The sequence below is a fragment of the Drosophila miranda genome, assembly GCF_003369915.1.
Source record: "Drosophila miranda strain MSH22 chromosome Y unlocalized genomic scaffold, D.miranda_PacBio2.1 Contig_Y3_pilon, whole genome shotgun sequence".
NCBI classification, from domain to species: domain Eukaryota; kingdom Metazoa; phylum Arthropoda; class Insecta; order Diptera; family Drosophilidae; genus Drosophila; species Drosophila miranda.
Genome location: NW_022881625.1, coordinates 8,939,202 through 8,957,531, shown reverse-complemented (window position 1 = coordinate 8,957,531; position 18,330 = coordinate 8,939,202).

Genomic DNA, 18,330 nt, shown 5'->3' with positions numbered 1-18,330 from the left:
GTTTTTAAGCATATTCTTAATGTCAACCCTAGATGGCGCTAGCCCTCACACGACCAGGAACATTTAACATGTAACACCACAACAAGAAATTAAGCCAACCTAACTATACACTAACTATGGGGACTAAACTTAATAATTAATAAGTATCTCGGTGAGGTGTGATATATACTTGTATAAATAATATAATATATATAAATATATTTATATATGTAGGAAACGAAGGAAAGAGAGAGACACGAAGCGGTCGTGTTTTCGTCGTGTCGTCGGGATAGAGCAGTAATCGGCTCTGAGAGAGCCGATAGCAAGAGAGAGAGATTAGTCAGTTGTCAGTTCAGCCACGCATCAGACGTACACGCATATAATTATTCACAAACATACTTGTAAAACTTGGAGCTGTTATAATTTTAAGTCCAACATACTTATCAAATAAATGTTACTCGTTGCCATCAAGCAACTTAAACTACTACAAATTGGGGGCTCGTCCGAAAATAAGCCCAAGACAACAACATTTGCAAGTGAGATTTGTGCGTGTATTTGGAAATTTTGGCGAACACGAGGCTAGAGCTACAAGGAGACAAGCGGCACAGAGACGACAATCTGAGCGCGTTCGTTCCAAAGAGAGCAGAAGCGACAAAACGACGGCAGACGGCAGCAAACACAGCAAGAATCAAAACCTTCGTTGATGTTGTTGTGCATTGCGTCTGAGAGGCTAGAGCTACAAGGAGACAAGCGGCACAGAGACGACAATCTGAGCGCGTTCGTTCCAAAGAGAGCAGAAGCGACAAAACGACGGCAGACGGCAGCAAACACAGCAAGAATCAAAACCTTCGTTGTTGTTGTTGTGCATTGCGTCTGAGAGGCTAGAGCTACAAGGAGACAAGCGGCACAGAGACGACAATCTGAGCGCGTTCGTTCCAAAGAGAGCAGAAGCGACAAAACGACGGCAGACGGCAGCAAACACAGCAAGAATCAAAACCTTCGTTGTTGTTGTTGTGCATTGCGTCTGAGAGGCTAGAGCTACAAGGAGACAAGCGGCACAGAGACGACAATCTGAGTGCGTTCGTTCCAAAGGAAGCAGAAGCGACAAAACGACGGCAGCAAACAGCAAGAATCAAAGAACATTGATTGTTGTTGTGTTGCACTGCGTCGGACGGAGACTACAACTACAAGAAGAGACAAGCAGCAAGGAGACGACCATTTTGTAACAGCAGAAGCAGCGACGATTCGGGAAGCGACAACGAGTTAACGGCGAACAGCGAGAGCTAGGCAAGGCAACAAAGAGAGGACGGCAACAGCGACATCGACAGGCAAGCGAGATCTGGATGTGGTGGTGTGTGTGCGTCAAATTTGGAGTCTGAAAAGTTCTGCGCAGAAGCGAGAGTTTACAAGGGTAAACCCATAGTAAGGTGAGCGTTAACAGAGAAGCCATCGTTAACAGTGACGACTTTAAAGGCGTTTTCGAAATCGATGTTAACTGGAAAATTGTTAACAGGCCAGCAGTAATAAGTAATAATAAGTAATAAGGTTGTTTAAGTTGATTTAATTACATTTTCTTAGATATAAGCTAATATCAATTATTTTGTATTTAAATCGTCACGATGAAAGTTGAAGAGATAATGACACTGAGAGTCGCAGATTTGCGAGAGAAGTTAAGAGAGCTTGCGTTGCAGACGACGGGACGAAAGCGCGATTTGCAAGATAGACTATTAATACATCACGGCTTTCCAGTTGAGGATGAAGAAGAGTCAGAGGATGAGTCCGTAGTAACAGCAGAGGATGATACCGTAGCAGTTCAACCAGGTACGCGACAGGCAGAGTATAAATCTTGGTTTACGCTAAAAGACGTGGAAGGTAGTGTGTCACAACTTTCTGGTTCTAATAACCCCGACATCAATCAATGGATAGAGGAATTAGAAGAATGCGCAGCTACTGTTCAATGGAGTCAATTACAATTATTCATTTATGCCAAGCAGTTGTTAGTTGGTGCAGCAAAATCTTTCGTTCGTAGTTTGCGTGATATTCGTAACTGGAATTCGTTGAAGGCAGCTCTGTTGGATGAGTTTAGTGTTAAACTGTCGTCCGTAGAAGTACATAGAATGTTGCAAAAGCGCCAGCAGAAAAAAGGAGAGTCGTTGCATGAGTTTTTGTATGCGTTAATGGAGATAGCCAAGCCAATTAAACTAGATGATGAGAGTTTAATCGAATATTTTGTGGATGGTATACCAGACGCTAGGGCAAGTAAGGCAATGCTGTACCAAGCTAGAAACTTAAAGGAGCTTAAATTTCAGATCGATGTTTACCAGAAAGCTATAGGCGGATCCAAGCCGATGAGTAAGAATTGGCCGCTGAGTAATAAAAGTGAGAGTTCGGTGAAAGGGTCGATGGCAGAGAATTTTAGGAAATGTTTTAAGTGTGGAGACAAATCGCAATTGAGGAAAGATTGTCCCAAAAATGATTTTTGTTGTTTCAAATGTGGCCAACCAGGACACCGTGCTGCAAGCTGTAATGTCAAGGTCGAAACCAGACAAGAAAAGAGATCGAATACGAACATTATTCGAGATAAGGAAGTCGTCAATAAGCCGTCAGGTATTTTCACTCCATCAGGTTTGGAATTAAAGGATATTAAGTACGCGAATTTGGTATTCCAAGGTTTGATTGATACTGGAGCAGATTTGTGTTTAATTCGCAGGAGGGTATTTTTGAAATTTGGAAATCTTGAACTGATCGGCCAGGAGAAATGTTTAACAGGTATTGGAGATAGTCAAGTTGTAACTTTTGGTAGCTTTTCGATACCAGTGAAAATCGATGAGATTGGAATGGAGGTAGAATTTCATGTCATTCCAGACGAGGATATTGGTTTTGAAGCCATTTTAGGAAGGACTATTCTGGATCATGTGGACATGCAAGTTTCTAAGACAGGAACAAGATTTGTTTGTAGAGTTTGTGGCGAGGATAAAGATAAGAAACTTGATCAGGTAGCATCGTCCTCATGCGTGGAATTGTTTAATGAATATAAAGGCATTTGCATGTCAAGTATTGACGAAGTTGAGAAGGAGTTTTCAATTGATGTTGGTCATCTCAGTGAAGTACATGCTAGAGAGGTTAGGGGTATGGTAGGAAAGTACCAACCTCAGAGAAATGTAGATGCGCCGATAAAAATGAAAATTGTATTAGTGGATGAGATACCAGTTTTCCAGCATCCGAGACGATTACCGTTGTGTGAACAGGAAATCGTGGACAAGCAAGTGGAAGAGTGGCTGGCTCAGAAGATTATAAAGCCAAGTACATCGGAGTATGCATCACCAGTAGTGTTGGTACCGAAAAAGAACGGTAGCAAGAGACTATGCTGTGATTACCGAAAGCTGAATGAGAAAATAGTTCGCGATAACTTTCCAATGTCACATATGGATACAGTGTTGGAGAAACTGCAGGGTGCAAAGTATTTCACCACGTTGGATTTAACGAATGGTTTTTTCCATGTGCCTGTAGAAGTCGAGTCTCAAAAATATACGTCTTTTGTGACTCAGAATGGTCAGTTCGAATTTTTATATGTACCATTTGGAATTTCAAATTCTCCAGCGGTGTTTACCAGATTTATAATGGCTGTGTTGAGAGATTTGGTAAAGAATAATGAAGCAGCAGTCTATATGGATGACGTTATTATTTGTAGTCAAGATATAGAAGAGGGTTTGTTAAAGTTGAGAAAAGTACTGAAGATAGCGGAAATGAATGGGCTACGTATAAATTGGAGAAAGTGTCAGCTGTTACGACAAAAGGTTAATTTTCTGGGGTATATAATAGAAAAGAACACGATAAGACCAAGTGATGAGAAGACGAGGGCAGTCGAAAAGTTCCCAGTGCCAGTTGATAAAAAAACAGTGCAGCGTTTCATAGGATTGACTTCTTATTTCCGAAAGTTTATTGAGGGTTATGCTGTTATTGCAAAACCATTGACAGATCTGCTGCGGAAGGATGTTAAATTTGAATTTAAGGAGATACATCAGGTTGCGTTTGAACAACTAAAGGTAGCATTGATTAGTAGACCTGTTTTAGAAATGTACAACCCGAAGTTGGAGACAGAAATCCATACTGATGCATCAAAATGGGGGTATGAAGCCGTGTTACTGCAAAAGAGTTTGGAAGACAGCCAATTCCATCCAGTTCAATATATGAGCCGTAGGACTAAGCCATGTGAAGAGAAATATCCTGCTTATGACCTTGAGGTTCTGGCAATTATCGAAGCTTTAGCGAAATGGCGTGTATACGTTTTGGGTATAAAGTTCAAAATTGTCACAGATTGTAATGCATTTACAATGACGATCAAAAAGAAAGACGTTCCTTTGAGAGTAGCACGTTGGGCCATGTACTTACAAGATTTTAATTATGTTATAGAACATCGCTCAGGAACGAAGATGAGGCACGTTGACGCGTTAAGTCGTGTATCTTGTTTTATGGTGACCGAAAGTATAGCTCATCGTTTGAAAGAAGCTCAGCTAACCGACGATTGGGTTAAGGCTGTTAAAAGTATTGTGGAGGACAAGGAATATGAGGATTATTATATTCAGAATCAGATTTTGTTTAAGGATCCGGATAAGGAGCTCATCGTAGTACCAGCTCAGTTGGAAAATGAGATTATATCAATAGCACATAAGCAAGGACATTTTTCAGTTAAAAAGACACAAGATATCATTGAAAAGTCGTATTATATTCCGAAGTTAAAAGACAAAGTATGGCGCGTAATAAATAGTTGTGTCGAGTGTATCATTGTCAATGAAAAGACAGGAAAACGTGAGGGTTATTTGCAACCAATAGACAAGGGTGATAGGCCGTTACAAACGTATCACATTGATCACGTTGGACCAATGGAAATGACTAAAAAACAGTACAATTATATACTGGTTGTCGTTGATGGATTTTCTAAGTTTGTTTGGTTATATTCTACACGTAGTACAGGTGTTGAAGAGGTCGTTAAGTGTTTGGAAATTCAGGGGACTAGTTTTGGTAATCCGAACAGAATAGTGACGGATAGGGGTGCAGCGTTTATGTCCAATTTGTTTCGTGAATATTGTGAGAGAGAGAAAATACAGCATTTAATGATTGCCACAGGCGTTCCACGTGGGAATGGTCAAGTCGAAAGGATGCACAAGATAGTGGTGTCTATGTTGTCGAAATTGTGTCAGGGTAATTCCGGTAGTTGGTATAAGCATCTAGGAAAAGTACAGCAAATGATCAACAGTGTTGAGCCGCGAAGTACCAAGGTAACACCTTTCAAGATATTGACTGGGCTAGACATGCGTATAGGAATGGATCCAAAAATAAAAGAAATATTGGAAGAATCACTTATCGAAGAGTTGAACAAGGACCGCGAAAAAATTAGAAAGGAAGTAGTTGAAAACATTGCACGGTTACAGCAGGAAAACAAGAAGAGTTTTGACTTAAAAAGGAAACTAGATAGACAGTATGAGGTTAATGAGCTAGTAGCTATCAAGCGTACTCAGTATGGTACTGGATTAAAGCTAAAAGGAAAGTATCTAGGGCCGTATAAGGTGGTTAGGGTAAAGAATCATGGAAGGTACGAAGTCGAGAAGATTGGGGATACTGAGGGGCCCTATAAGACCTCTACAGTTTCAGAATATATGAAACCTTGGCTAGACCCATCCGAGGCGAATGGTCCGTCAGGACAGCCGAATGTAGGAAACGAAGGAAAGAGAGAGACACGAAGCGGTCGTGTTTTCGTCGTGTCGTCGGGATAGAGCAGTAATCGGCTCTGAGAGAGCCGATAGCAAGAGAGAGAGATTAGTCAGTTGTCAGTTCAGCCACGCATCAGACGTACACGCATATAATTATTCACAAACATACTTGTAAAACTTGGAGCTGTTATAATTTTAAGTCCAACATACTTATCAAATAAATGTTACTCGTTGCCATCAAGCAACTTAAACTACTACATATATATATTATGTACATAAATATATAAATTGTACAAATACCATCGGGCATACTTTCAGGCGAAGAACACAAATATGCTTTCCTATCCGCCCGACAAGCGACCACTACAAATCCCCCCGGCCAAGATCACACTTTGGTGTTAATCACATCAAAGGGTGATAGACGCTTGGAGGAAAACCGTTAACCTGTATTAGGATGGTCACTGCTTTATGTCTTTAGCGTGGTATTTTCCGATAAGTCTACCTTGGGATCTTCCAACTCGTAATAACTGTGACCAAGCCTACGTTTTATTCTAGCTTTTACAAAAGTAGGAGCTAGTTTTGCGCTGAAACCTTTAACGAAATTGCTCTGCTGAAAGTTGCGTCTGTAGACCTCCTGGCCAACTTTGAACGCCACTTCACGACTTCGAAGGTTGTACTGCTGTTCGTTTCGTTGGTGTTGTTTTTGTATTGTTCGTTGGGCTGTTTTTCGAATCACATCAAACGAATCTTCCCGGCCAAAACTCACGGTACGATCTTCTAAAACCTGCAAATTTCGTAAGAGCTGATAGGTGTCTCCATTGGTGATCATGTGCTGTCCAAATGCAACCCGATAGGGGCTGTCGTTTAGGGCTGAATGCAGACTAGATCGTAAGGCACAACTAATAGAACTAAGCTGCTCATCCCAATTAGTTTGATCTGGCTTGATGTAAGCTTTAATGGCGGCAATAACGGATCTGTTAACGCGTTCCGATGCGTTGGCTTGAGGTGCGTACACAGCCGTATAAAAATGCTGCACATTGTACTTTTTCAACAGCGAATTGAAGTGATGGGACTTAAATTGTACTCCATTGTCGGACACAACCACTTCGGGTACCCCGAAGCAATGGAATAGGTCCTCTTCCATGAATCGAGTTATCGCCTCCGCTGTAAATTTCTTTACGGGTTTTAAAAACGGATATTTTGAAAGATGGTCCAAAACAACGAAGATACCGATATTTCCGGATTTGCTTCGTGGATACGGACCCAGGAAATCCACAAACAACTTCTGAAACACTCGTTGAGTTTCCTTCACTGGAGCTAATGGGGGTCGTAACGAACGATTCGGGTACTTGGTGCACTTGCAGACCGAACAGCTGTTTATGAACGCTCTCACATCGGCTACTAAACTTGGCCAATAATAATAACGTCGAACTCTCTCCAACGTTTTATTAATGCCGCTATGAGCTGCTAGCGACTGTTCGTGACTCTGTTTTAGTACATCGGACACCAGCTCCGTTGGAACCCAAAGCTTCCAACACAGGTCGTCAGCGATCTGATCAGCAGCCGCGTGTTCTGCTCGCCGATATATGAGATTATCGATCACCTTAATGTCTGGCATCTGTGTCTGGTTGCCTTTAATTTTTCGAATTAGTTCCAAATATTCTGCCGACTTGAAGCAATCAGACTGCAGGTCTACCAATCCATCGCAGCTGAATGCCGATAGATCTTCGGTGTGCACCCGCGACAGAGCATCTGGGACAACATTTTGGCTACCTTTGCGGTGGAAAATTTTGAAGTTGAACCCCTGCAATTTGAGAGCCCATCTTGCCAATCTAGAACTTAGGTCCGATTGTGACATTAGCCACTTCAATGATGCATGGTCGGTATGGATGGAGAACTCGTGTCCTTCCACATAAGCTCGAAACTTCTTCACACACATTATGGCTGCCAAACACTCTTTCTCCGTGACTGAATAGTTTCGCTGACACTGATTCAGCTTGCGAGACATGAATGCGATTGGGATGTCATTACCATCGCTATCCGTTTGCATTAACACGCCGCCAACTCCGGTGTGGCTGGCATCGCAATGAATGGCAAATGGAATGGTAAAGTCGGGGCTATGTAGGACTGGTGCCTCGCACATTTGGTCTTTTAAACTTTCAAACGCCCTTTGCGCTTGTTGGTCCATACAAACCATCGACGTTGCTTTAGTGTATCTGATATTGGGGCAGCAATTCCGGCATAGTTTTTAATAAATTTATGGTACCATCCAGTGGTTCCCAAAAATCGTCGCACTTGCTTCACCGATCGTGGCACTGGAAACTCCCGAATAGCAGCAACTTTTTCGGGATCCGTTTGTATCATCCCATACCCTATCACGTGGCCCAGGTATTTCACTTCCTTCAGGCAAAATTTGCTCTTCTCTACGTTTATCGTCAGTCCAGCTTGAGACAGTCGGTCGGCCAGCGCTTTCAACACGGACATGTGCTTCTCGAAGGACTCCGAAATCACCAATAAGTCGTCGAGATAAATGAAAATCTCATTTCGCAAAGATGGTGGGATAACTTTATCCATCAGTTTGGACATGGTCTGTGGGGCATTGCATAAACCAAACGGCATCACCGTGAATTGATATAGCGGCCTCCCAGGCACAGCAAAAGCCGTCTTCTCCCGAGCCCTTGGAGTAAGCGGAATCTGCCAGTAAGCATCTTTAAGATCGATGCTTGAAATGAACTGCGCTTTTGGAAGTCTACTTAAAATGCCATCAATGAGGGGCATAGGGTAAGCATTTTTGACTGTTACTCCGTTAACTTTCCGGCTATCAAGGCAAAGGCGAACCTTACCTGGCTTACGCACAATTACTACCGGGGAAGACCACGGGCTATCTGATTCTTCAATCACCCCAAGGCCTAACATTCGGTCCAACTCTTCGTATATACATTTTTCGACTGCAGGCGACACTGCGTAGTGGCGTTGTTTTATGGGCCGAGTCTCGGAAATTTCTATGTCATGTGTAAGCCAGTTTGTCTTTCCTAATCCTTTTTCGGCAAACGAAGGGAACATCTGTACTATCGCTACTAGTTCCTTCTGCTGTAATTCCGACAAAGGTATTTGCATCGGGTTGTCAAAGTTTATAGCCGCCAAACTGTTGTTATTCGCTTTGCTCATTAAGAAGAACGGCAGTAGATTAAAGCTTCTCCAAAAGTCTATTCCTAGATATAACTCCTGCGATAACGATGGTACAAGATAAAGGCATATTCGTTTGGAATTTCCACGAAAGCAAATGAGTGTGGAGATCCTACCTAGAATAACTTGCTTTTTCCCATCTGCGGTTCGCACGGCTGACTTCATCGGCTTGACCTCAGGGATTGTTCGAGATAACTCTTCTGCAAATTTACCCCCAAGGCAGCTGATTGAGGCGCCTGTGTCCATTAATCCACTTATCGTCTTGCCAAACAGAGTGACATTGGCGTAGGGTCGTAGGTCAGTGATATTACTAATAACAGAGGCTAATAATGCTCTGCGCGCATTTTTACTCTGCGTGCGGAACAGCTTCCTACGCTTACGGTCTCGAGTTTGCTAGGCGCAGGGGTCGTTTCCTGATCGTCGTCCTGTACTGGTATCATAGTGGTCGTTATCATGTCAGGAGGAAGGGGGAGTGAGCTTGACGTAGCCCCGGTTACTCCGTATTCGTTGCCTTCGACACTAACTTGCGTGCACTCGATATCGGTGCACAAGCCAACTCGTTTTTTGACGAGCTACATTTTTGGCACGATGGTTTATATGTGTCCCGCTTACCACATCCATAACAGAATACTTTACGCTCTGCTTCGCACTTTTGATATCGGTGGCCTTGTTTATTGCAATTCCAGCAAGAAAGCGTCATCGCGTCGATATCAAAAGCGTCAGCTTCTTCCGAATCGGCTTCTGCCAGACCTTCTGTCTGGATGGACATTTCGTTCACCTGATTGCGAGGAACAAATCGTCGAGTAGCCGGGATTGGCTTAGCAGTATTTTCGATGAACCTTTCACGCTTGCGGACCACTTGTCGCAACTGCACATATAAAATCTCATGTTGTATCTCATTGAGCAGATTTGCTCGCAACACCTCTAACAAGGACTGCTCGGTCATCGGCTGCACGAGCTTGTCTGCAAGCGCCACTATGGCCTCATAAAAACTGTCAAACGGTTCGTTGACTTTCTGCTTCCTCTGGGTGATCGCGGTTCTGATTTCTAAATCTGTTCTGCCGTCCGAAAACTGCGATCTCAGAGTAATACAGAGATCAATCCAGCGCACTATTGGTACGCTTTTATGATACCTCCAGTACCATTCACCCGCGCTTCCTTCGAACAGGTTGCTCGCGTAGCGAGATAACAATTCAAAATTGCTATCTAATGTCTGGCTGGTCAGAGCTTCGACGCGATACAAAAAATCATCTATTGACATAGAAGAGCGCCCTGAGAATCTCAACTTCCAGTTCGCGATTATCTGGCTAATCCGATCCGCGCGCAACTGATGTGATTGCTGCGACTCGGGTGGGGCTGACAAGTTAGTCGGTCGCTCGGACGCTGAGTTTGGCAATGCTGCGTTTTCCCTGGCGGATAACCTAAAGAGTTGCTCAAAGGATTGATTTGACCTAACGGGAGAGGACTGCCTATGGGCTGGGTGTACCCTTTCCGTTGGAACTGGAGCTGCATTCTGGAGCGACAATCTTTGAAACCCCGCTTCAATCGCGTTAGCTAGCATTTGAGTGTGCTGTGCTAGTGCGGCTGTCACTGCGTCCGCAATGGTCTGTTGCAAGCTACCATCCGTGGCTGACACCACTGCTGCCGCAGAGTTTGGCGGTTGGCCTCTAGGACGATCTGGAGCGGCCATTGGACCGGACACGCTAGGCCCTTCGGGTTGGCTACCGCTTCGGCCCCCACTCTGCATATTGGCAGCGGATAATTGGTTTTGCTGTGATTTAAGTGTTTTCGAACGGGATCTGGTCACTGCAACTGCCCCTGGTTGGCTGCCCGAGGCTTGAGCTGCTTCTAGTTCTTCTGCCAAATTAAGGGTCGATTTGCTCAGCGCAGTTCTGCACACTGGACAGACTTTCTTATTTCCTGAACGTGCACTAAAGCAGGTGTGATGGAAATAATGGTTACAGCTGGTAGCTAATAGTTGGCCTGGGTATTCGACTTCTTGCGTGCATACACAGCAAAAGGTTTCGCTCTCTTTTGGCTGAATCCTATAATCCGGGCTTCGGTCTACCGGCATTGTAAAGTTATCCTATATATTAACTAGCTTTAAGCACGTTCCTATAAATCTAGTTCAGACAAATATTAACAAAAAAAGAAACAATAATAACGGGGAAAGCAAAAAAAACGATCTTTGATAGAGATTTTGGGGGAAACCATGCAACCCTTTCCCTCCGAAAGGTTGCCAATAACTATGCGTGGTAGAGCGAAAAAGGGGGAAATAAAGAAAAGGTATCTTCGGCAATCGTGACCCAAGTAGTAGCTCTAGGCCCCTTCCTGTCTGCGGCGAACGCCTAAACATAGGGACGGACGACGTTCTTGGCCGCGTGCCCATACCAGGATCACGACGGTGTTCGTCAGCCGCCCATCGAGGAAACATTACCGAAGCGGTTACGGGGAGTTTGTAATAGTCTCTGCGTGCTACGACCTATACCTTTTTCGCAGCCATTATCGGTCCGGGCCGGAAGCGTAGCACGAAGAAACGCACCAGCACCAGGGGTACCACGTTCGGCCGGCGATAACCTGCTGTATAAATCGGCGCACGAATAGACCAATCACTAGAAAGTAGAGAGAGAAACAAAAGACGGAGGCACCCTAATAACCCCGATTCGAGTTGAGCGGCAACAAAAAATAATTTTGATTCTTCTAGCTGACTCCGGCGACAACTGAACCAAAGCTACCCAAGGTACCTGTCAATTTCCAAGGGATACGGGCGAATGTATTCACTAATATGCTTCTGTATAGCGGCAGGTCGTAGATTTACTCCACTAATAACCCTGTGTCCAGCCAACTTCCACATACCAGTGAATCCATCTAGATTTCACTGCTATGGCATATACTGCTCGGCAATAAAGCTATGGTGAAGCTATTATCGATTCCAGAGCAGCTTACCATCGAGCAAGGGTTATGGATCATACTCCGATGCGGGCTAACCGTTATCGGAAACTAATAAGCATCCACCATCACAGGATCCAATTCCAGGACAAAAGGAAGGCTTTAAGGAAGGGGGGTGGGAAACAGGGAACAAAGGTCTTAAGCCAGTGCATGACTATGCACTGCTCGCAGGTGTTATGGACTTTCTCAACAATTTTTCTGCTTCGGGGTCAAGTTTGGCTGGGGTCACACACAACCATATAAGTTAATGTAACTCCGCTTTGTAACGTTTACAATTACGTCAACCCTGACCTTCAGGCCTTTCGGCCCCACGTTACTGTAACGAGTAACGAAGAGAATCTTCGCACGATGAAGCTGGTGGTCGGCTAACTGAGAAGGAGTACGCGCTCGCTTCCACGGCTGATCTCTGGTCGGAAATGGGGATGGGTTCTTTGGGGTAACCCTCCAGTTAGGTTGCTTCGCTCCTGCTGGTATTATTTTATTAAAATTCGCGTACTCTTTTTGGTAATGGGAGGGGGACAGACAAGGAAAGGATCGTTAGGGGTACGGAAAGTATAGTGGGGCAAAGATAGTGCAGAGAAGGAGTAGGGATCTACCACCGCGGCGGACATCTCTGTTTTGCTGGCACGGAGTCGTGCCACGCCCACCCTACCATGATCCTGAAAGAGCCAATAATATCAGGATCCCTGGAGTGTCCGGTATTGGTCATCCTATTTCGCTCACGAGCGGCATGGTTCCCCCAACTGCGGTAACGTCTAGCACATATTCATCTTAACAATCATTTTATTAGAAACTATATTCAGATACTATATTCATGTTACAAGAAAAAAGAAACACTAACCGAGAACTCCAAGACAAGGCTAAATGGACAAAAGGAGGAACGAAAAGCGTCACAAGAGATATAGCTATTATTACTAGGGAATATTTAGATAAATAAATACGATAAGTGTAAATAGTTATAAGTGCATATACGATATTTTATAGTGCGATATAAACTAATGATTTTTCCTTAGATAGAAAGATAATACTATAGCGCAATATAGGTACACATGTCCCAGCACATCGGCTTCAGGGAGTAGTTGGACATACTATTCGTTCTACCAAGCGTATTGTAAAGGCAGAAGGCCAATCAGCTGTGACTACTTTAAAAGTGTGAGGTCAACGACCGACAAACAGCTCTAGCAAAAAAGAACGAAGCTTTTGCCACGCTCGCGGAATTTTGGGAGGCAATAAAATGTAATGTTGTTGGTATATTATAAAGCTCACTCAGTTTTTGTTTGTGTTCCCGCGGCGAAAGATCTTTCGTAGCTGGGCGTGTGGCTGTGTGTGGGTGCATTAAACTTTTACCTGCAAACCAAAAACAAAATCGTACAGCGCGTGCTGCATGGCATAAGCTCGCGGAGGGGACCCGGCCGAGCGGACGCTTTTAAGCTCAAACTTTTAAGCTTTTATCAAATGCATTTTCAAACTTTCCATGTGTTGGTGGGTTTTTTTTTCTGTTTTTTTTTTTTCTGTTACAATTAACACTAAGTATATCCAACTACACAAAAACAGACATATCAACGGACTGCGAGGTTCAAGGGAATGCGAGTCACGGTGGGATCTTACTGGGCTCATTGGCTTTCAGTGGGCGGTGTATACATATGTATGTGAGCACATCTCTTACAGTTTTGATTCAGCCTACATAATGACACTAACGTGCACATAAGACAAACGCTGGCCTCCACTGCACTTTAAATAAACGTTTGGAACAGTAAGGCCGAATCACGAGAAGAACAAGAGAGGCGATACCACTAGGGGTCGCCGGGAGGTTATGTACACACGTGGTGCACTATTTTTTCCCGCCCGGTAGGAACATTTAAGCGGCTTCGGGCCTACGCTGACTGCAAGCACCGGTTTCCGTTTCTTGGCCCGGTTTTGAATGCGAAACGGTTACGCCACTTCGCCGCACTAAGCCCGTTCAGACGGCTGTCCTCGTCTCGCGCAGCCAAAGTTCACTGCCCGCGACTTGGTGGATCAGCTGGTTCGTAGTGCGGGGGCTTAAAGCTCGGGCTGCAGCTTTTGGATAATTCCCAAACTAAGTGCCGATTCTAATGTGGAATTTGAAAATACTGATCAGGCTACTTTTTCTAACAGTTACTCCATGCACATATTTACCCGGTTGGAACTGGCACTGCGAAAATAGGGGGATGGGGTTGAGGTGCTAATTCCTTCTTTCTCCAGGTGTTTTTTTTTTTTTGTGTTGGGGCTGCTCACCTCCAAGCGGAAACTACAGAGAAAGTCGGAAAATCTAACTTCGAGGCTCCTAGCACTGTCGAAGGCCGGTACTCACGTTTTCGATTAGAGCCCAATCTGCTTTCTTGGGTTCTTTTTTCCCGATCGAGTGCACTTTGGTTTCACACCACGGTTATTTACGGCGGTTTAATTTTATTTTTATTATTTTTTTTTTCTCACCGCGCAACTGAATGCTTGTACGGCCACGAGGAGAAAGAAAGATTTGGGCGGATCTACTGACCAACAAAAATTTTGTTCTCCGGATCTGCCTTTGCACGATCCTTCGCCATTCACCTTGAATGGTTATGGACATGGTGGGGAGATTTTTGTTCGTTTTTAAGCATATTCTTAATGTCAACCCTAGATGGCGCTAGCCCTCACACGACCAGGAACATTTAACATGTAACACCACAACAAGAAATTAAGCCAACCTAACTATACACTAACTATGGGGACTAAACTTAATAATTAATAAGTATCTCGGTGAGGTGTGATATATACTTGTATAAATAATATAATATATATAAATATATTTATATATATATTATGTACATAAATATATAAATTGTACAAATACCATCGGGCATACTTTCAGGCGAAGAACACAAATATGCTTTCCTATCCGCCCGACAAGCGGCCACTACATTCTAAAGAATCGATTTCTCGAGAGTGGCGTGGGTCTAATGTTTATGAAACAATGTGGTCCATTGTTTATATTATGGGGGGCCCTAGCTTGGAGTATGGGAAGAAACAGTTATTGATTCTTGAGTGGGGTCCTGTTACTTGTGTGGATGGGGTGGATGAATTGTACATAAACATAATGTGTATGGGATGTGGGGAATTATGGATATGTCACTATATATGTCACCCTGCAGGCGCAGGGCTTAAGAAGGAAAATGACGATCGCAATGCAATAAAGACCCCAACCTCAACCCACCTGTTTCCGAACTTTCTCCCGTAGGAATCACTCACCCCCTCTCCCCCTCTTCCCTTTTTGCCTGGGGGCCTAGCGAAGTGGATGTGAGTCGTGGATCATGCGGCATCCATCAAGCTGGGTTTCCCTCTCCTATACCGTTCTCCCCTGGGGACCCGGCAATGCTGGATGTGAGTGGTGGATTCACGCGGCATCCGCAAAGCTGGGTGCCCTCTCCTACACCCATCCGATCCCTGACCCGAACCCCATCCCCAGCCACGCATGACCCCCGAAACACGTTTCTGCAGTTCCCAAGCATGGGTTCAACCACGCCTCGTGGCCGGGCCAGGCCCGACCGTCCCACGAACGGCTCTCCCCGTAGGTCCTCACACAACAAATTTTGCTGTGGGGAAGGACCGGGCCCTGGACAGACTTAGAAGCTGTACCTCGGCCTGAGAACTTCCTTACAGTGTTCTCATACAAAATGATTTGTGGCCAATCGTCAGTGGCAAAATTGATCTTAGTGAAAGCGCAACAAATGAGCAACGTGCAGCTTTTGAACTAAAGGATCAAAAGACGTTGGCGTCAATTTTACTATTAAATCGACCCAACTGAACAATATTAAAAATTGTGTGTCGTCGTCGAAGGCATGGCAAAAGATAAATAAAATTCACAGGCCAAGCGGACCAGCAAGGGTAGTGCTTTTAATTAAGCAATTGTTGACGTTAAAAATGTCGGATGGTATAAGTGCACAGGAATATTTGCGAAAATTCCAGGTGGTAAACGATGCTTTAGCAGAGGTCAACATAAAGGATGATGAAAAGATTTTATCAGTTGTGTTGCTAAATGGTTTGCCTAAACCTTATGAAAGTTTTGTTATTGCGATTGAGACGCGAGATGATTTGCCGAGCTTGAGTATGATAAAAATAAAAATTTCTGAAGAAGCGAATATGCAGGAAGATAGCATTAGCAAGGAAATTACAAGTAGCGCGGAACTACACGTTAGTTATGACAACAAAAATTTTAAGAAAACCTTTAAGAAGGGCAAAAAGTTTTTTAAGTGCGGAAAGGAAGAGCATTTTAAATCAGAATGCCGTGTTAAAAGTAAGCAGGAAGAAGCAAACAACAAAGGCGCTAAACAAAAATTTTAAATTTAGCTAAGCAAAATGACCTGATGTTAAATGCATGTTGCACAGACAGTGGCGCAACGGCGCATCTATGTTGTGACAAGCAACGCTTTGTGTCGTTCACGGAAGATAATCAAAAAGTATTTTTAGCCGGCGGTAAATCACATATTGCTGAAGAGCATGCAACTGATCAAGTAAAGTTCGGTGATAGATTTACGCTGGAAAATTGTATCTTGTTACCAGATTTGAAGTACAATTTTAAATCGGTCACAAAAGTAATAAAATATGGAAAAAAGTTGTGTTTGAGAAAAATCAAGCGATGATTTTTGAAAACGGAAAAATAATTATAAAGGCACATCTGGAAATGGATTGCTTGTAAATGTTGAGGCAGATGCATTCAAATGGCACAATAGGTTCGGCCATGTACATTTTGACGCATTAAAGGAAATGGTTAATAAGGAGATGGTAATAGGTCTCAAGGGCATACACGAGCCAAAACCAGTGTGTGCAACATGCGCAAAAAGTAAAATTTGCGTGCAACTATTTCAATCGACCACAAACAGGTCAAAGGGCGTACTAGACTAAATACATACTGATGTATGCGGTCCAATGCAAAAGCAGTCAATGGGTGGCAATCGATATTTCGACACATTTATTGATGATTGTTCAAGATATGTGTCAGTAATTTTCCAAAGATCAGGTTTTCGAGGCTTTTAAAGTATTTAAAAGTCAAGTTGAGTGCCAAACTGGGAGAAAAGTCAAGCTTTTACGAAGCGACAATGGCCGGGAATACATATCCAACGTTTTTGAGAATTACCTGAACCAAAATGGAATAAAGCGAAACTTAACAGTGCCATATACACCTCAACAAAACGGAGTTACAGAAAGGGCCATCAGAACATTGGTAGAAATGGGAAGAAGTATGCTAATGCATGCTGAGATGAGTGAAAGCTATTGGGCAGAAGCGATTCGAACTGCGAAATAGAGTGGCAAACAGCTCCTTGAGTGGGATGACACCATTTGAAATATGGACAGGAAGAAAGACAGGGGTATCACATTTAAAAGTTTTTGGCTCAGTAGCGATTGCTCTAGATAAAACAAAGAAATCAAAGGTCGCACAGAAAGGCTTAGAGTATATAATGGTGGGCTACTCCGATACGGCCAAAGCATACCGTTTGGTCAGTAAAAAAAAACCATGAGTAGGGATGTCATTTTTGTAGAACCTGAAGGCGGCAAACTAGATGCATCAGATTCTAATGACATGGCATCAATTGAGGTTCAACCCGAACCCGAAATAGATAGCGAGCAATTTGTAGATCCAGAAAATGAGGCAGAAAATCAGAAGGAGATTATTTCCATTACTGACATTCTTGTAATTCCAGAACCAAGAAGAGGACGGGCAAACCAGGACGACCGAGGAAGCAGTATCATATGAAAAATGCGATACTGGCACAGACATACAAGTTCCACAAAACTACGCACAAGCTGAAGGCGAGATATGGAAAGCACTAATAAAGGACGAGTACGAATCTCTCGTGAAGAATAACACATGGTCGCTTACTAAATTGCCTAAAGTCTATTGGATGCAGATGGGTTTACGCAGTCAAGTCCAATCCGGATGGAAGCGTGAACAAGCTCAAATCACGACTGGTGGCGAAAGGTTGTAGCCAACGCTACGGGATCGACTACAAGGAAACATTTGCACCAGTTGTATGCCAGGTTGATAATTGCACTTGGTCTCCACCTACATAAAATGGATGTTGTCACGGCGTATCTCAACGGCGAATTGGAAGATGAGGTATTTATGGGACAACCCGAGGGCTTCATCAGCGAAGTTCACCCAAATCACGTTTTAAGGCTTCACAAAAGCATATATGGGCTAAAACAACAAGGAAGAGTGTGGAACTCTACGTTGGATGCAACGCTGAGACGCATTGGTTTTATACCGACTGTCAACGAACCCTGTCTGTATTGTAAGCCAGGTAAAAATATGTATCTAATAGCTGTCTACGTAGATGACATTATTTTGGCGTGTAACGACCTAGATGATATATCTGATATCAAGATAAATATCGCAGTAGAATTTGATGTGGTTGACATCGGGCCTATGCAATACTTTTTAGGTATTGAGGTGGAACGTGAAGGCAGTACGGGTGCGATTTCAATCAGCCAACGGAATTATATTAGAGAG